The 21,149-nt window shown below is 37.6% G+C and overlaps 1 long non-coding RNA gene across 3 annotated transcripts; it reads left to right on the top strand.

The window, feature by feature from the left end:
• Window positions 1-17,374: 17,374 nt before the first annotated feature.
• LOC121982478 lies at window positions 17,375-20,395 on the top strand. 3 transcript variants are annotated; one of them, XR_006112118.1, is made up of 7 exons: window positions 17,377-17,465; window positions 18,201-18,432; window positions 18,518-18,748; window positions 19,419-19,608; window positions 19,691-19,757; window positions 19,830-19,994; window positions 20,335-20,371. It is a non-coding gene; the product is annotated as an uncharacterized LOC121982478 (long non-coding RNA). The 3 variants fall into 3 exon arrangements; XR_006112117.1 differs by having other exon boundaries at window positions 17,375-18,432; window positions 20,335-20,395; XR_006112116.1 differs by having other exon boundaries at window positions 17,375-18,432; window positions 19,908-19,994; window positions 20,335-20,388.
• Window positions 20,396-21,149: the final 754 nt, after the last annotated feature.

The following is a 21,149-nucleotide window of genomic DNA, read 5'->3' as shown; positions in this document are numbered from 1 at the left end:
CGCCTCGTCCCTTGGACGCACCGAGCCTGTTGGCTCTCTCCCGCGCCATGTTTCTTGCTAGCTGCGTCTTCGGCTCGACTTCTTGTGCTCCTATGTTCCTTCATACTTAGACACAAGACATTAAAACATAACAAGACCTAACTTGACTTGGTTGATCACATAAAAAATATCACGAAGTACTTACAGTATATCCATCAATCACCCATTTAGCCAAGAGATAGGAGGGACATGCTTAATAATAATATAGTGAGATTTTCAACCCTTATTTGAAGAAGACATTTTCTCAAAAAGGGAAGACTTCATCCGATTCTGGTAGATGAAAACTCCTAGTTTGATTAGTAGTACGCATGATCATATAAAGAGGGGTATATATATATAAGTTTTTAAATAATAATAATTTTAAACTATGACAAAATGTGAACTGAACTATGAACTGTAATCATTTTAAACTGTTAAGATTAACCAACAATCTCTCAAAAATCCTTGAATTGATAATTTTAAATCATCGAATCATCCATTCCAAACAACTTTATATATAACAATAGTTGTTATTATTTATATATATATATATATATATATATATATATATATATATATATATTTTGTTATATATATAATTTTAAAATAATAATAATTTTAAATTATGATAAAATGTGAACTTAACTGTGAATTGTAATCATCTTAGACGGTTAAGATTAACGATCAATCTCTCAAAAATCATCGAATTAATAATTTTAAATCATCGAATCGTCGAGTCCAAACAACTATATATATAACAATAGTTGTTATTTTAGATCTAGAACATATAATCATTGTCTTAATACTGATAGTGCAAGTGCACACTTAAATATAGTCATAGACCTACTACTTAGTATAGAAACCAATTTAGAGTCTCAACAAAGTCAAATTAAAATTCTATTGGAAAAAATAACTATCATTTTAACTCAACAAAAATAAATACTAAGTTATTTAGAAAGAAATATTGGCAAGTTGCAGGCACCCGGTGGGAGCGATTTAGAAAGAAATATTGATTTCTTAAAAGACGCTCAAGACTCATTGATTAAAAGATTTAATCAACTCAATTTATTAAGTATTTCTATTAAGAAAAAAATCTTAAGTCTTTCAAAATTGATCATATAAAATAAATCTAAAAATTAGGACTTTAATCTAAACTGTTTTACTTCATATTAAAAAATTAATTGAAATACATAAAATTCAAATAACAGATGAATTAAATAATATGCATATTATAAATATAAATTAACAAACTTAACTTTGAAAATATATATTACGAATTTTCTAAATACTTTTCAAAAACTCAACAGAACGGCTATGGTAAAATTGAGTTAATTGGATAAGTAAATTAAGTGTTAGTTCAATAAAATAATACACTAGTTCTATCATGAATTAAATAATTTTTTATGATAAATTAAAGGAAACTGTCTACCATTGACTCACAAGATTGCACATTCAAGTCGAAGTGTTTTTTTTCCCCGTCGGTCAAGCATTCTGGTCGGCCACAGAACGGTGGAAGCATTCTTAAGGTACGCGATTTACCCTTTATCTTCTGGGGTCGACGATGATAAACATGACAAAATCATCTTATTATTATTATTATTATTATTATTATTATTATTATTATTATTATTTTATAACTCAGGTATATGAGCAGGATCTTCTAGTCTATTTTTAGCAGATCAGATTTTGATCGTACTGATTAATCAATAATTCCATCTGTTAAATTGATGGGGACTCAACCGTACGTGCGGCTCCTCATCAGCCGTCAATATCCTCCGCAGCCCTCCGATCCTCTTCTACACAAACCCCTCCTCGCGCAAGACCCTGATTCCAAGCCAAGAAGCTAGGGTTTCCAATCCCCCTTCCATGGATCGGATACAGCCAAGAGAGGGGACTACAACCACGGGAAACCCATACCCACCTATATATCTTAGCCGATGGCATTCGGCGAGCCTTCGAAGCTTCGGTTTCCAAGCCCTCTCATCGGCCGTCGCCAGATCCTCCAGGATGCTTATGACACCCTTTCCGTTTCCGACCTCAGCTCCCGCGGGGACTACAACCAAGGCCTACGTCCCCTGGGATAAGGTATATTTCTTATACTTAGGATATGCCGTTTATAGCCTAACTATCTATCTATTTCCCGACCGTCTTTGAGCTGAAATTAAGGTGATATTTTGATTAATTAGATTCTCGGGGGCTCTATGTGTGCTACAAGAGGTAAGAATCTTCTCCTTGAGCTTACGAGACTTTGTTAATTGCTTGCTGTGAAGTTCTTGTGAGGAGAATAAACAACCTTGGTCTGTTGCCCTGGTTTTAGTTCTGTACCACAGTCTAGGAGGTAAAATCAAACTCTTGCTTGTTGAAATGGCCAGAAAGTATATAGTGATAGATATGATGTGTTCTTTAGAGATATATGAGATCTTTTTGCCCAATCATTAGTTCAGATAGATCTTCTGGCGTTTATGTGATGCTCAAAGCAGAGGGAAAAAAAACAAACAAGAAACAGAGGAAAAGACAAGGACTTAGGCGTGGACTGCTAGCTACAACTCGCGGCCAGTCTGTTCTTAGGATTATGGTCAGAAAACCTGCCAAAGAAGGAATGAACAGTGCCTATATATATATATACGAACTAATCAAATGACGGCGGTATAATAAGCAACTGCTGGCACACGGACACAGTAGTCTATAAATGGAAGCCAGCGTCTCGGTACTAAAGGAAGTACCAAATGACGGCGGAGAGCAGCACGGCTGACACAGCCCTCGGAGGCATTCCGGCTACGGGCGCCAACGCGGTGACGAGCACCAGCAGCCACGCCGCGTAGGCTCCGACAAGGCTGCCCGCTGCAGTGGGGCTGTCCAGTAGAGCTTCATGATCGGCCAGAGAGCGAAGGAGGTTGGCGGTGAAGACGGCCACCAAAGGGTAGGGCGCAGCACGGACCATGAGAGCGCAATCGACGACGTCGGTCACTGCCCTCGGGAGCCTCCGGAACGCCACCGCCGAGAGCACGGCGACGAGCCCTAGCAGCCACGCGACGTAGTTGCACAGGAGGCTCGCTGGGGAGGCGCCGCCGCCCTCTGCGCCCTGAGCGAGCGGGAGGCCGCGCAGTAGTTTCGCAGCGCAGATCGCCATCGCTGAGAAACCAAGGCAGATGAGGAGCCGGTGGCTGCGGACGTCGTCGCCGTCGCTCATCGCTTTTTCCATGAATTTGGTTATCGCAGCCGGCGATGAAATTGTAGAGAGAGAGAGAGAGAGAGAGAGACAGATTTTCACGAAGTAGTGAAGAAGACGCAACCTATGGAAGAGGTGGAAATCGAATGGAGTTATTTATAGCGTCGAACGCATAGTCGACCGCTGCGGAAGTTTCCTCGAAACTTCTTGCCCGCCAATATTGATATCTGTTCGACGCGCCTTGTACGCATCGCGCATGATGTCAGCACTTTTATCCTTTTTTTTTTCTTTTTTTTTTTTAATTTTGAATTAAAAAATAATTAAAATATATTTAAAAATTTTATTTATAAGATTCATGCTTCCATAAGTTATTTTTTAAAAAAGATTTTAAGGATTAAGGATTAAGGGTATATTCATGGATTAAGAATTTATATATAAGAAAATATTGATTTTTTAAAATTCAAAATCAAAATAATATATATTGTATGTTATTATTATTATTTTTTAATTTTGAATTTAAAAAATAATTAAAATATTTTTTAAGATTTTATTTTAGGATTCATGCATCCTAATTGGGTTATAATTTTCAAGTTAATTTTTTTTTAAGATTTTAAATCTAGGGTTCATGCATCCCAATTGGGTTATAATGTTTAGTAAAAAGAAAAATTAAAATTAAAATAAATATAAATATTTATGGAATATTATAATATGTTTAGAGTATATATTTATATATTAAGGATTTATATATAGAAATATTGATTTTTTAATTAAATTATAAAAAAAATAATTAGAAAAATGCGTACATTCACACATTGTACGACACGCAACATATCACCAATATATATATATATATATATAAAAGGTTTACGGACCTCTTTCACACACTTGACAACAATGGTACACTGCTTTGATTTGCAGGGTCGCCCTTGACTTTTCGGAGCCCATGGGCGAAAAGAGAAAAGGGACCCTATAGTAAACAAAATTTATACTAACGTACAATTTGAATATAGTTTAATAGAAAATTTTGAAAATTAATATATTAATTTAAAATATGATAAACTCCATACAAAATATATTTCTCAAGATTTTTCAAAAAGTACAACACCGTATAAAATATGTTTCCTAAGTTTCTCCAAAAAGTGTAATACCTACAAATAAAAAAAATGAAATAATCATTAAAAAATTTATATCTTCTAACATTTTGAGAAGCAAAATCATCAATAAGGTTTTCAAAATCATAATTTTTAACACCTCATTGTCGATACATAAAATTGTCAAGTCATTTATATTCAAATCATTATCATCATCTTCTCTCAATTCTTCCTGCTCATTCGTTGCATGAGTATGATCATGATTTTCTCTCAATTATATCCGCTCATTGATTGTATTATCATTCAGTTCTTCTTGATTACTCAATTATTACTCATTTGTTGTATGATCATTTAGTTCTTCTTAACCTTCTTCTTGTAATTCTTTGTGAGTTTTAATAATTTATTCCACTCTTTTTCTTTTGTTTCTTTTCTGACTCCAAGATTGATATTTCTTTGAAAACATGTTTGTACAACAAATTTCAAGTATAAAAAATAAAACACACAAAATCAACAATAAAGCTAATAATGCAACAAACACAGGCAATGAAAATAATAGTTGAAGAACAATAAAGCCTGGTTTATGCTTGAAGCAATCGATATAATCTATTCTATAATGATTAAAATTGGGATGATTTATTTTAACTCTTTCAAATCTGTAAGAAAAATCATAAAATATTGGCTCCAATACAATATTAAAATCAATATTGAATATTGACAATAAGAAAAATATAGATAAGTAGGTAACTTACATTGTAAATTTATATATCGATGAATGATAATATTGATGAAACTAAAATTTCAATTGAAGATTAATTTTTTTTTGATTTAATTAGAAGAGATTCAAAGGAGAAGAAAGGGCGAAATTAGTATTCAGGATTCATACTTTGCTCTTCAGAGTCTTACGACTTCTGTAAACAAATTAATGAAGAAATAGTTATACAAACAATAAAATCTTGGAAAGAGAAAAAATGATCGTTTACCTTCTTTTGGACCCTCCATCCCTTAGAGGCGCCCTCCATAAGGCCTTGGAGGCGCCCTCAATGAGCCAAATTTGATTGTTGGCAGCGGATAAAACTTTATCCGCTGCATCTCCTTGGAGGCGCCCTCCATCCCTTGGAAGGCTCCCTTAAGCCCATTGATAGAATTTTCAAGAGTTATAAAAAGGTCCCTGGAGCTAGGAAATATAACAACTCTTGTACTCAATTCCTAACAACGATTAAGCTTTCATAGTGTGTAAAAGGTTTCTCCGCCTTCAGAGAAGGAGATTCTTACTGAGCTCTTGCAATTGCCTTGGATTAACAACCACTGAAGTTGTAACCAAGTCAAAATCCCCGAGTCTTCTTACGTTCTATTGTTTTATTATTTTATTATTGTTGCACTTTAAGAGTTGAAAGGATGAGGAGGGTATTCTTTTTTTTGTTTCAGGCAATTCATCCCTCCCCTCTTGCTGACCCGCTGCGCCAACAAGTGGTATCAGAGTCCAACAGCCTCAGAATGACTAACCGCCGACTGAAGCACAAAAGATCATGACGATGGTCGGACCAGCAATCTATCCACAAAAATTCGAAGGAGACTTTGCGTCGTGGAAGAAACGAATGGAGGTATTTTTCAAAACTGACTTCGAAATTTTTTTAATAATTAAATGCGGTTTTATAGCTCCAAAATCCCCCAAGGAGAAGAAAAAGAGGAATCTCAATGGACCAAGAAAGAGCAAGCATATTTCGTAGCAAACAGACGAACCGAGTTCCACTTGCTGAGTGTGCTTCTACCCTAGGAAGTAAATCTGATCGGAGATTACGACTCCGTCAAGGAGCTTTGGGAAAAGTTCTTAGAATTACATAAAGGGACTTCCGAAACAAAGCTCGTAAGACAGGACGTGCTCCGGAATCAACTGACGAACCTTCGGATAAAAGGAGAGTCAGTCGCATAACTGCATGAACGAATCAAAGAGCTGATCACCGGACTAACAAACCTCGAAGAAACGGTAACAAATTGGGGCGCACAAAGGTATGCTCTAAATGCATTCCCCAGAACACCTGTGTGGATATCTATAGTAGACTCCTACAATATATCCAAGGATCTCGAGGTAAGTACGTTATAAAATCTTTTTTCTATTTTCGAGCTTCATGAATCTCGAATTACAGATTCAAAAGGAATATAAAAGAAAAATCTCAGCATTGCCCTAAAGGCAAGAACGGAAGATCAAGAGTTCGAGACATCCATCGATGAAGACGAAACGACTCTACTGGTAAAAAGATTCAATAAATTTCTTAAGTCTAATAAGTTCAAATCGCAGTCACGAAGGCATCATCGAAACAAAAGAATCGTCTGATGCTACAACTACAACGAAGAAGGGCATATCAAGGATGACTATCCAAAATTGAAGAAAAAGGACAACGGAAAGGACAAGCACAAAAAGCCAACTTCCTCCAAATACAAGACCATGAAGGCCACATAGGATGATTTTTCATCCTCTGATTCCGAGGTAGCAACCTTTTCGGGACTAGCGCTAATGGTCAACCATCAATTGGAAGATGAGACTAGCTCAGAGATGAGCATAGATGATGGGGGAGGATCAAAAGAAGAAAGTTGCGATGAAGCGGAGCATTAAAAATTGAGGTAAGTGAGGTACGTGCTTTAACCCCGAAACAGTCTTTTCGTTTTATCAAAGTTCTTACAAGAGACTTAGTGAAATCAGAAAAACAGATTGCAGGCTTAAACAAAATGTTAGATAATTTGAAATTTGAAATTTGAAATTTGAAATTTGAAAGTGGAAAATTAAAATTACAAATTGAAAGTTTGAAAACAAATGCATGTTTAAAACCAAACTTTCAAAAGTCAAAACTTAATATTTATGGAAAATTAAACTGGTACATAAGAAAACATCAAGGGCAACTTAGAAAGATTTCAAAATATTATGTACCCCCTAAGATTTTGATTAATCCAATAAGAAGGAACTTATACTGGATTCCAAAATCTTATCTAGATTAAACCTTTTTGTTAATTAAGGCTTTCAGAAGAACTTAAATATTTAAATTCCTTAAAAGGCTTTGTCTAGAAGTGGTTGATAATCCAATAACCAAATAGGCCTAGTGTCTCGCTACAGCCTGGAAGTCGATTATCGAATTGAATATTTAATTGACAAACTGATAAGAAATTTAGATATTTTTTTAATGCTTAATTGTCAATTACTTGAAAATTCACAACTAAGAATTTCTTTCAAAAAAAAATTATTTTCAATATTTTTTTTTACTTAGAAATTGTGTTAATTTTTTTTAACTCAAATGCTTTTATAGTTTAAAGATATGCACCCTATTTTTTTATGTGATCAAAGGGGAAAAGATAGACACAAGTTGAGGGGGAGTTAGAATATTTTGTCAAATTATTTTTTCAAATTCTGAATTTTAATAGATCAGTAATTTAGGGGGAGTTAGAATATTTTGTCAAATTATTTTTTCAAATTCTAAATTTTAATAGATCAGCTCATTTTATACTTAGTATTGCAATTTATTTTTTGCAAACTTTATGCTTGAAATGTTAGTTCTGTAATTTCTTTAAATTACTTGTTTATTTTTACCCTAACTTAAACTTGGATTGATGCACATTAAAAAGGGAAAGATTTTTGGCTCCCGTGGTTGTTTTGATATGATCAACCAAGTTAGGTTAGGTCCTATTTTGTTTTAATCTCTGTGCCTAAGTGTGCAGGAACTTAGAAACGCAGGAAGTCGAGCGAAAGACGCAGCTGGCGAGAAGGACGGCACGGGAAGAGAGCTGACGGGCTCGGTGCGTCCGAGGGACGAAAGAGCTATGGAAGAGTACACCGGTGGACGAAAAGAAGGTACGCGATGTTCGAGGGATGAGAAGCCGGGACGGAAGCCTGCTCAAGGAGAAAGCTAAAAATTGGGTTCGGGTGAGCCCTATTTCGGTTGGCCGAAATTACCCAGACAAACGGAGTGTTAGAAGATGAAGAGGAGTTGGAAAGGTTGCTGAAGGTGCCCTCAACAGGTTGTTGAGGGCGCCTCCGAGGCGTCCAGAGCACCTCCGCTTATTGCAGGCAGAGGGCGCCCTCCATCCCTTGGAGGCGCCCTCCATAAGGCCTTGGAGGCGCCCTTAATGAGCCAAATTTGAACGTTGACAACGGATAAAACTTTATCCGCTGCATTTCCTTGGAGGCGCCCTCAAGTCCATGGATAGAATTTCCAGGAGCTATAAAAAGGTCCCAGGAGCCAGGAAATAGAACAACAACTCTTGTACTCAATTCCTAGCAACGATTAAGTTTTCATAGTGTGTAAAAGACTTCTCCGCCTTCAGAGAAGGAGATTCTTACTGAGCTCTTGCAACCGCCTTGGATTAACAACCACCTAGATTGTAACCAAGTTAAAATCCCTGAGTCTTCTTAAGTTCTATTATTTTATTATTGTTGCACTTTAAGAGTTGCAAGAACGAGGAGAGTATTCTTTTTTGTTTTAGACAATTCACCCCTCTTCTCTTGCCGGCCCGTTGCGCCAACACCCTGGTCTTCGAAGTTAGACACAACGAACTCTATACTTTCGATTCGAATTCTGTTTTTCTATTTCTGTGCTTTCAACGCTTGTAAAGAGGTTTCTCCGCCTAACTGAAGGAGATCTTTTATTAGAGCTTTAATTACCTTGGATTAGCAACCTCCTCAATTGTAAATCAAGTAAAATTTAGATCTCTACTTTTTAATTATTATTTATATTTTATTTGTTCAACTAATGTTTGTTTGACTTTGCTAAATTAAGAATCAAGAGATAGTTTTAAATTGTACTTGCTGGTTATTCACCACCTTTAGCTGGCCTACACGGGAACAACAATTTATATCAGAGCGAGGTGCGATTTAGAAGGACTAACCGCCAATGAAAGCAACATGAAGATGACCAGAGCAAACATTAACCCGCCAAAGTTTTAGGGAAATTTCGCCACATGAAAAAAGAGAATAGAGGTATTTTTTAACACTATTTTTGAAATTTTATTAACTATTAAATATGGTTTTGTAACAACCAGAGATCAACACGACGACGAAAAGGAAGAACATATCTGTAGCAAAAAGGAGCAAGTCGACTTTGTGAATGGAAAAGTAAAATTTCATCTGCTAACTGCATTACCATAATAAGAAGTCAACCAGATCGACGCTTATGACTCCACCAAAGAGCTATGGAAGAAGTTTCTGAAGCTTCACGAAGGGACCTTGGAGGCTAAGCTAGAGAAATGGGACTTGCTCAAAAATTAGCTGATAAACCACTGAATGGAAAAAGGAGAAACGATAGCCTAACTACACACGAAGATCAAGGAGTTGATCACTAAACTCACGGATCTCAGAAAAATGGTAATAAATTAAGATTCACTAAGGTACGTGTTAAATGTTTTTCCGAGAACACCTGAATGGATGTCTATAGTGGATTCTTTCTATATCTCCAAGGATCTTGAGGTATGTATTTTAGAGAATTTATTTTCTACTTTTGAATTACACAAATCAAGATGCGCAGATCTAAGAAAAGAGAAAGAGTCAAGTCAAAACCTAGCACGGGAAGTTAACCAGAAAGATGAATCAGATTCTGACACATTACTTGACAAAGACGAAGCAACTTTTATTGTAAGAAAGTTTTTAAAGTTTTTTAAATCTAATAACTTTGACAAGAAACATGCCAACAAGATTATCCAGACAAACAGGCAAGTTAGATGCTATAACTATCAAGAAGAAGAGCACATCAAGGATCATTGCCTGAAACTCAAAAGTAAGGAAAAAAGAAGACAGAGCAATACGTTGGACTAGCATTAACGACAAGTTACCAAGAAAGAGAAGAAGACAAAACTTCGTCCGAGATGAATATCGAGAGCATCGATGAAGGGGAGCTTCGAATTACGAGTCCAACATGATAAGTGAGGTACAATTCTTACCTCCTGATCAACTTTATGAGGCAATTAAAATACCTTCTAGATCGTTATGTAAATTGCAAACTAAGTATATAGATTTTAAAAAGGAAAATAATGATTTAAAAATAAACTTAGCTAAAACCTATCTTTTAGAACATTTTTTTTTTTTTGACAAAGTACAAACGGTAAATGGAAAACTAAAAGGGTAAAATAATAACACTGAAAAAATAATGATGCATTTTCAAATTTTTCATCAATTTAAAATTTTAGAAAAAATAGAGAACTAAATTGATATATTAAAAATCATAGGAGTCAAATTATAAAAATTTCTAGGAATTATATCCCATGAAAAGTTTTGATAAATCTAGAAATTTATTTTCTTTTTCTAAATCATATTTAGTTTGATTAAAATTAATTTTTATGTATATTTTAATTTTAATTTACTTTAATTTTTAAAATTGCTTACAAAATTAATTAGTTAGTATACCTTCTTTTCGTATTTTAGGTTGATTTTTTATGATGCACAAATGAATTAAATGTCAGTATTAAAATTTTTGAAAATTTTCGACTAATAATTATATTTTTATAAAGTTTTTATTGAAAAAATAAATTTTAAAATATAAAATATTTTAGAGATTAATTTTGAAATTTTAAATTTTTTGGATAATTATAATTGTATTTTGTATGAGTAAAAAAATGAGTTAGATTTTTAAGATTCAAAAAATAATTTAAAATATTTTATTTTTAAAAATAATTTTATCCGTTGAAAATATTTATTACGATTAAAATTAAAATATTTTGTGTATAGAAATTTTTATCGTACTTTGACTCATGATTGTTTATTTACAAAATTTTTAAGTATTTTTTGGAACTTTAAAATAATTTTTAAATTATTTTTCTAAAATATTAAGATTAATCAATTAAAAATTATTTCTCGAAAGCATATCAAGGCGTGCAAATAACAATATATATATATATATATATAAATTAAACCGAACCAAATCACGACGGTATAATAAACAATACTGCTGACACACGGACACAATAGTCTATATATGGAAGCCAGCGTCTCGGTACTAAAGGAAATACCAAATGACGGCGGAGAGTAGCACGGCTGACACAGCCCTCGGAGGCATTCCAGCTACGGGCGCCAACGCGGCGACGAGCACCAGCAGCCACACCGCATAGGCTCCGACAAGGCGGGCCGCTGCAGTGGGGCTGTCGAGTAGCGCCTCATGATCGGCCAGAGTGCGAAGGAGGTGGGCGGTGCAGACGGCCACCAAGGGGAAGGGCGCAGCACGGACCATGAGAGCGCAATCGACAACGTCGGTCACTGCCCTCGCGAGCCTCCGGAACGCCACCGCCGAGAGCACGGCTACGACCCCTAGCATCCACGCTACGTAGGCGCACAGGAGGCTAGCTGGGGAGGCGCCGCCGGCCTCTGCGCCCTGAGCGAGCGGGAGGCCGCGCAGTAGTTTCGCAGCGCAGATCGCCATCGCTGAGAAACCAAGCCAGATGAGGAGCCGGTGGCTGCGGACGTCGTCGCCGTTGCTCACCGCTTTTTCCATGATTTTGGTCATCGCAGCAGGCGATGCAACTATAGAGAGAGAGAGAGAGAAAGTGATTCACGAAGTAATGAAGAAGACGCGACTGGTGGAAGAAGTCGAAATCGGAGTTATTTATAGGCGAAGGCTGTTAAAAGAAGAAGAGGGAGAGAGCGAGAGCAAGAAATAACATGAGAGTAATAAAATCTATTGTTCATTGATATTTGCCCTAAGGACAATACAATATATATAGGGTTTAAGCAAGTACTCGGTCAATTAACCAATTAATAAATAATAGAATAATTCTAAAAATTATTCTGAGAATTATTCTAATAATTTTAACAGAATTATTAGAATAATCCTAATACTTAATTTGATTTGATAATTTGATCCGGTTAATCTAGGTAATTTCTCTTTTATCTCTATTACCCCCCGACAAACTTAACGGGAGATCTTTAACGTTGGGTTTGCTTGCTAACTTGTTGAAACGATGTCTGGATAATGGCTTAGTAAATATATCAACAATTTGATCTTCAGCAGAGATATAAGAGACAGATAACTGTTGAGTTGCCACACGTTCACGAACAAAATGAAAGTCAATTTCTACATGTTTTGTACGAGCATGGAAGACCGGATTTGCTGAGAGATATGTTGCTCCAATATTATCACACCAAATTTTTGGTGGAATATGTGATACAAGATGAAGTTCAGAGAGAAGTGATTGAAGCTAAATAATCTCAGACGTTGTATTTGCTATAGCTTTATATTCTGCCTCAGTGCTTGAACGAGATACCGTAGGTTGCTTTTTCGAATTCCATGAGATAAGATTTCGTCCAAGAAATATCGCATATCCACTAGTAGAGCGTCTATCTTCAGGAGAACTAGCCCAATCCGCATCACTATAAGCATGTAAATCTCGAGACGATTGGCGATGTAGAAGAAGACCATGTAGAATAGTACCTTTGAGATAACGAAGTATTCTTTTTACATTATCCCAATTTTGTTCAGTTGGAGCATGCATGAATTGACAAGCACGATTTACTGCAAAAGTAATATCAGGGCGTGTGATAGTGACATATTGTAAGGCTCCAACAATGCTTCGATAAATTTGTGGATCAGACAGAGTAGGAGAAGATGAAGCTAGAGAGTTGTTTACAGCAATTGGTGTAGAGACCGGACGTGCCCCATCCATTTTAGCTCTTTGAAGAAGTCCAGTAATGTATTTGCTCTGAGAGAGAAGATAGCCATCCTCATGTGGAATAAGCTCAATGCCAAGAAAAAAACGAGCAAAGCCCAAATCTCGAGTAGGAAATTCTTGATTGAGGAGACTTAATAAAGTTGTGATACCCTTGTGATTATTACCGGTTATCAGAATGTCATCCACATAAATAAGAAAGAATATCATAAATCCATCATTATTTTTGTAAAATAAAGACGAGTCAGTCTTCGATCCAGTAAATCCTTGAGTTTGTAACCAATTAGATAATCGATGAAACCATGCACGAGGAGCTTGTCGAAGACCGTATAATGATTTCTTAAGTTGACAAACATGAGATGGCAATTGTGGATGAATAAACCCAGGTGGTTGCTCCATAAAGACAGTTTCCTCAAGATGACCATGGAGAAACGCATTTGAAATGTCTAATTGTCGTACGGGCCAATTAGAACTAACAGCTATTGATAACAATAGTCTGACAGATGTAATTTTGATGACTGGGCTAAAAGTGTCATTGAAGTCAATACCTGGTTGTTGACTAAATCCTTTGGCCACGAGTCGAGCTTTGTGTCGTTCAAGAGAACCATCAGCTCGATGCTTAAGACGAAATACCCATTTAGAGCCCACCACATTCATGGAGGGAGTACGCGGAACTAGGTCCCATGTTCCATTGCGAAGAAGTGCATCAAATTCTATAGCCATTGCATTACGCCAATTTGGATCCTTGTTTGCCTGTGTAAAACAAGTCGGTTCAATAGACTTTGAAGAAACCAATAAAGCTCGAGGAAGAGGATGTCGAGTTGTTATTTGAGGGCAACGTGCATATATGTCACTTAAGGGAAGCACGCGCCGAGGACGACCATCACACGAATCACTTGTTGACGAGGAAGAGGAACTAGTTTGACATGGTGATTCCGATGATGGACTTGTATTACTTGACGATCCAGAGCTAGAGAGTATATTATCCATAACTGGCGAGGCTTCCGAGATTGGACACGGAATAGGTTCCACAGCATTATTCCTCTCATCAGTATGCCCTGGTCTCAATGGAGTAGCCACTCGGGTCAATTCTGGTGATCTAGGAGAATTTGTAGAGAATTCTGGAGCAGAACCCAGGATGCCATCTCTTCTCACATTTCCAGTGTGTTTAATTGGATGAGCAACCTGTGGTAATTCAGACGGGATACTAGGTGGTGGTAAGAAGGTACCACTGCTTGAGGATGGAGTTGTTGTTGTGGCTGAAAAAGGAAACAGAGATTCATCAAAAATAACATGCCGAGATATATATATGCGCCCTGTCGGTATATGTAGACAACGGTACCCATGGTGCAAATTACTATAACCAAGGAAAACACACTGTTGAGAACGAGGATCAAGTTTATGTTTGGAGTAAGGTCGTAGCCATGGATAACATGCACAACCGAAGATACGTAAGAAGGTATAGTCAGGAGACTGATTATGGAGTTTTTCCATAGGGCATTTATGGTGAAGCAATGGAGTGGGTAGACGATTAATAAGATAAACAGCAGTTTGAACCGCGTCATCCCAAAATTTGAGTGGAACTGATGCATGATTGAGAAGGGCTAAGGCAGTTTCAATTATATGACGATGTTTCCTTTCCGCAGAGCCATTTTGTTCGGGAGTGTGAGGACATGAGACTCGATGAAGAATGCCCAAAGAGCCCAGATAACGATGAAGCGCTTGATATTCTCCACCCCAATCAGAGTGTAGAGAAAGTATTTTTCGGTCAAAGAAACGTTCTACGTGTCTTTGGAATTGACAAAAGATATCAAAAAGATCAGATTTTCGTTTCATGAAAAATATCCAAGTAAACTTGCTAAAGTCATCAATAAAAATCACATAATAAAGGAAACCTTGATTCGACAAAATAGGAGCAGGGCCCCAAACATCAGAGTGAATAAGTTCTAAAGGAAAACTAGACATATGAGAAGAGGAAACAAAGGGCAATTTATGACTTTTTGCTTTCAAACATGCTTCACAAGAATGAGATGAGGATGATAAAGATGTCGGTAGGCCAAACCGATTGATGATTCCTTGAACAAGACGTAGAGATGGATGACCAAGTCGTGCATGCCAGGAGGTTTTATTTGTGCGTTCTCCAACCAGAGCTTTGGCGGATGTAGGTTGAAGATAGTAAAGACCATCTCTAATTTCTCCTCTGAGCAGGGTGGTTTTGGTTGTGGGATCCTTCACAAGACAATAGTGAGGGTGAAATTCAAAAAACACATTATTATCAAGAGCAAATTGACGGACTGAAAGTAAATTTTTAGTGATGGAAGGAACATGAAGTGTATTGCGCATGGAAAAGAGTCGACCAGATGAATGAAAAAATGTGTTTCCAAGGTGAGCAATTTGCAAACCTGAACCGTTGCCTACTTGTACAGTATCAGGACCATGATAGGAGGAGGCCTCTGTAAGAATGTCATAATCTGATGTAACGTGATGAGTTGCTCCAGAATCTGGATGCCATCCTGAGACTGAAGAATTTGTCGTAGGTACATAAGGGTTGCTTGCAAGAGAAAATGCCCCTGGGTGATATGATGAAGTTGAGGTTGATACTTGAGATGTGGATGCAAAACCTCCAGTAAAATTTGGATCATATCTCTTATAACATTGATGAGCAAAGTGACCAATCTTGAAACAAATCTGACAACGTCCTCGTCCTCAGCCTTGACCTCGTCCTTGTCCTCGACCTCGTCCTCGACCTTGTCCTCGTCCTTGTCCTTGTCCTTGTCCTCGACCTCCTTGATTTCCTTGGTGGATAGTACTATTAGTCTTGCATGCCGTAAGAGCAATAGAATCTGAAACCCTTTGAGATTGCAATTGTAGAAGTATCTCATGTGAAGAGAGCAAGCCATGAAGGGTATCAAGTGACACTTGATCGATGCGAGTAGTTATGCTAGGAATAAAGCTATCATATTGAGGCCCCAATCCTGCAAGAACATGTATTAATAAATCTGGATCTGAAATAGGATTGCCAATCGCAGCTAAATTATTGACAATGGTTCTGATTGATTGCATATATTCATTGATGGATTTGTCTCCTCGGTGCACCGATTGTAACTGCATGCGAAGTTGAAGAACACGTGCTTGAGACTGTGAAGCAAAGGTTCGAGCAAGAGCTTCCCATATTTGACGAGAGCTAACAAGCCCTACAATCGCAGGAAGTATAGGCTCACTAATTGTTGAAATCAGCCATGTCATAATTAGTTGATCTTTCTTATTCCATATAGTATAGCCTGAATCATCTTCTTGCGGTTTAAGAGAAGTGCCATCAATAATTCCGAGTAAATCATGAACACGAAGTAGCGAAATAAATTGCATCTTCCAAAGCATATAATTATCATTGGTGAGTTTGATGGGTAAATAAGACATGACATTTAGGGGTAAGGAAGAGAATTGTGTCGCAATATTTGTTTCTGTGGTGGAAGATGGAGAAGAAAGTTCTGACATTATAAAAGGAATGAGCTGTGTAATGCAAACTTATCTGTGGTGAAGAAGAGAACAAATATGCGTTGTGACCAATGTGAACAGCCGGAGCTTCTTGTGGTAGAAAACCAAGACAAGCAGCAAATAGATAGCCGGAGCTTCTCTTCTGGGATGGTGGATGATGGACACTCCAGAGATTGGCAGAAACTCCAGAGATCAACAGCTTGAGAAGGAGCGAAATCACATCACCTCTGGGATGTGGCTGTTGCTGGCTTGCTGGGATCCGCGGCGTTCGGCGATATGGTTCTTGGCATGAACAGCACACTGGAATATTGTTGAAGAATAAAGGTGGCAGCAGCTTTTGTAATGGATTGATGTTGAAAACCAAAAACGGCGGCAGCAGAAAAACAAAGGTGATGTGGCTGAAAAACAAAGGTGTAATGGATTGCTTTTGTGGAGAGAGAAAACAAAGGTTAAGATAAAAAAAAAAAAAAAAAGTTGGTTTTAGATCTCTGTATGAGAGGAGGGAAAGAGATATGGCTCTGATACCATGTTAAAAGAAGAAGAGGGAGAGAGCGAGAGCAAGAAATAACATGAGAGTAATAAAATCTATTGTTCATTGATATTTGCCCTAAGGACAATACAATATATATAGGGTTTAAGCAAGTACTCGGTCAATTAACCAATTAACAAATAATAGAATAATTCTAAAAATTATTCTGAGAATTATTCTAATAATTATAACAGAATTATTAGAATAATCCTAATACTTAATTTGAGTTGATTTGGTAATTTGACCCGGTTAATCTAGACAATTTCTCTTTTATCTTTATTAAAGGCATGGCCGACCAGTGCAGGAAGTTTCCTCGAAACTTCCTGCGCCCGCATTGGTTTTTTTGGTCGTTGAATTGTAAAATTAATGATGATGCTTTAGGAACTAGCATGCATGTCAATTAATATAATACAGGAGTCCCTCATTCATTTTGAACGTAACGCGGATAGGAAAAGTTGGTGGTCCTGCGCTGTTGAGATGGTGATCCACGTCAAAGGAAAATTGTACCGGCCTCATCTTCCTAGCAGTGGTAACCTCGATTCCTTAGCACCCGACTCTTTGACGGTTCAAGCCCAGGTAAAATCAAATCGACTTTGTCCTCCGGATAACCTCGACTCCTCAGCACCCGACTTCCTGCGTCCCTTGACTCCGTGTCACCCTCGACTCCGTGGCACCTGCTAATGTTCTTCTTGATGCCTCTCCTACTCCAAGACCTCCCTTCTCTCCGCCTCAGCCATTTCTTCTCCATCGTCTGTGGCTCCAACAAGTGGGCTGACCGTCTCCTCGGTGACTTCCATTTCGCTGCCTCCACCGCCACCGGCAACTCCTCCCCCTCCTCCTTAGGATTGTAAATAATTCGAGTCAAGATTTGAGATGTTCAATTTTGTTTGATAAAATAATCATGACGTATCGAACCAAGCTTAAAATAATCAAAATTTTAAAATGTATGATCAAACTTGACTTAATTTGATTTATTTTTTATGAATTTGAATTTGATTTGAGAGTATAATTCTTTTAATGTGATGAGACTCTCAATTCAAATTTATTGGATTAATTAAAATTTTTAATTATTTAATTGATTATTAAGTTTTATATTTTAAATTTATTTATTTTATTTATTGTTGATCGACTTGTAGCAGGTACCCGACGGTCGACGCCACCGTCGCCTACATCAAAATGCTTGTTTCCGTTTTTATTTTTTATTTTTTGGGTTTTCGTTTTCTGACCGCCGATCCCGTATGGCATCCATCTATTTGGGTTTCAGGTGCTTGGTGCCGAAACCCACCTCTTAGCCGATGGCATTCGGCGAGCCTTCGAAGCTAGGGTTTCCAAACCCCTCTCTATGGATACAGCCAAGAAGCCCTCATCGGCCGTCGTCAGATCCTCCAGGCTGCTTATGACAACCTTGCCGACCCCAGCTCCCGCGGGGACTACAACCGCGGCCTCGTGCAGGACCCTGATTCCACTATCACAGCCTACACGCCCCCTGGGATAAGGTATGTTTCTTATACTTTGGATATGTCGTTTATAGCCTAACTATCTATCTATCTATTTCCCGACCGTCTTTGAACTGAAATTAAGGTGATATTTCTCGGGGCTCTATGTGTGCTACAAGAGGCAAGGCTAGCTGAATTGGTCCTGCGAGTAGGAAAGAGTCTTCTCCTTGAGCGTCTTCCAAAAACTTTCAAGCAGGATGTGGTCCTCAGCATGGTATTAGCTTATGTGGAGTTCTCGAGGGATGCTATGGCCCTAAACCCTCCGGGCTTTGTTAATTGCTGTGAAGTTCTTGAGAGGGCTCTGAAGCTTCTGCAGGTAGATATTTGAACATTTCTTCTTCTTCTCTTATAGAGACATTTCTCCGTGTCAATGTTTAACTATCTGATTCAATTTTCCATTGAATAATCTCCTAATTGTTTTTGTCCAATTTCAAGAGTTTAACACGAAATCTAGATAATTCAAATTACTTAACTTGCTTCAGGGGTAAAACACCATTTTCCTTGTTGCCACATTGTCTCCGCCTGACTTACTACTGCATGTGTTACATTGAAGTATGGATGTTTAACTTCTCTTTTTTTTCACTAGATGATTCTTTCTAAGTTATCCTTTTTAACTGAAGGGTGTCTGATTGGTTTCATGAGACTTATTATGGTAATGCAAGTGATGCTTCCTTTTTCTGAAGAAACCTACTGAATTGTAATTGTGAAATGATGATTGAATTTTGTATTTCCTTGAAGTATGTAGCAAAAGCTACTTGAAGATACTTACAAGAGAAAGAATCTGTGCATATTATGATTATGATTGCAGTATTCTTTCTATTCTTCCTCGTGCTGTATTCCTATTGGGTATATGTTTAACATGAGTTTTCTTTCTTGTTCTTTCATAGATTATTATTCCAACAAATGAGCAAATAAAAATCAGAATCCATAATGTAGTTAACTTGAAGTATGTAGTTTACTGTGATGTAAAACTGTTTTTTCCCTAGGAGGGGGAGCTAGCAACCTTGCACCCGATCTTCTGGTACAGATTGATGAGACGTTAGAGGAGATAACTGTAAAATACCAGAAAATAGAGAATAATGATATGGGAATTTTCCGGAATTTTAGACTTTTACATCGCTAGATTTGGGATCAGCACCTGTAATTGAAGAGGAAGTGTGTGGTGATTTCCGGCAGGTGAGGTTGTGCCTTGTGGTTTTGGATTAGTGGGGTATCCGGTTGTTTGATCACCAACTGAGGTGTTTTCTTGGTTTCCCAGCAACAGTTACACTATCCTGCAATACCCTACCTGGCTATGGATCAGTATTAAAGGCTGTGAGATTGAGGTAAGATACTAAATTGAGTTAGATAGGTTTGATTCTTTATATAGTTGATTGCGCTTAAATTTATTTGTTTAGATTAATCTAAGGGGATGGTTAGGGTTAAAGCAAATAACCCTAATTATTGCAAATTATCGAGTGCTGGATTTATTTTAGGAATCAACGGGCACACTGGTTTACTTCGGCACATTTTTCCAGCAGCATCTCCTGTCCGGCAGCAACCTTTTTGGGCCGTGGATTTAGGTAAGTTATGATAGATTCATGTTTAGCTTAATCTAATGTGATTATGGAAGGCTTAATCTATTGTAGTTGTGATGAATTAAGTACAGTTGATTTATGTTGGATTAGAGTTCATCCTTGGATTTATTAGAGATGATCATATTGCTAATCGTAAGTAGATCAGCGAAAGGAAATGATTGGGTTGATTGAGGATTTTTGATTAAGGAGATTAATTCAAGTTAATCATTAATTAGGATTAATTAATGATGGATCGATTAGGTTTTTTTTTCCTAATTAAGTTGGGTTGGATTTAGCTAGTTGTTGTTTATAAAATTAGCTAAATTGTATATCACGTTATTTGCAGGACTTTGATTCGAGACGGTGTCTCGACGAGGGATCTATTTCGGATTGGACCTTTCTATTGGAGGCGGGTACTTTTGACTTATTGTCTTTGATATGCATAGTAATGAAATTAACAAGTTGCATTAATTATGTTCCTCATTTGTTTCGGTTAATCACTACCCGATTACCTGTTACCTGTTTGATTGATTGTTTGTTTTGCATTTCGTGTTGTTATGTACCTGATTACACATGCTCATAGGGGTAGTGATATAACCATGTTTCACCATGTTCAGGACCTAGGTTTGATACCTTATTTGATTAGTGTACTTTGATATGATTTGTTCACTATGGTGCACATCGTTATATGTCCATAGATTGGTTTAGTATATTACCATGCTTAGTGACATGCACCATTCGCATGATTGCATGCTGTGTGATAGATTGCTCCATTATTGTCGAGCACATCGCCAGTTTCATCACTGTTCGGTGCTCCGTTGTTGACGCTCATGGGTAGCGTGATGCAGCGTGGTAGCATGTCTGTTTGCTCTTCCGGTGCTCCGTTGGTCCGCTCATGGGTAGTGTGACGCAGCGTGTAGCACGTTAGGGACCCCTCCCCGTCATCGTGTACCGGGAGATGAGAGCATTGCGCTCCCCCATTTATGATTTGGGGTAGGAGTATGTGTGTACTCCGACCCACTCGGTCACTCATCAGGAGTAGTGATGCGGAGTGCACGGTTGTCACAGCCCTACCCACTCGGTCCCACTTTTGTTGTGAGTTGGCTGACTGGCGTCAGGGGTGACCATGACATTGGCACCATATGCATGATGCATTTATTA

The sequence above is a fragment of the Zingiber officinale genome, chromosome 5A, assembly GCF_018446385.1.
Source record: "Zingiber officinale cultivar Zhangliang chromosome 5A, Zo_v1.1, whole genome shotgun sequence".
NCBI lineage: Eukaryota > Viridiplantae > Streptophyta > Magnoliopsida > Zingiberales > Zingiberaceae > Zingiber > Zingiber officinale.
This window is presented reverse-complemented; position numbering and strand designations above follow the sequence as displayed.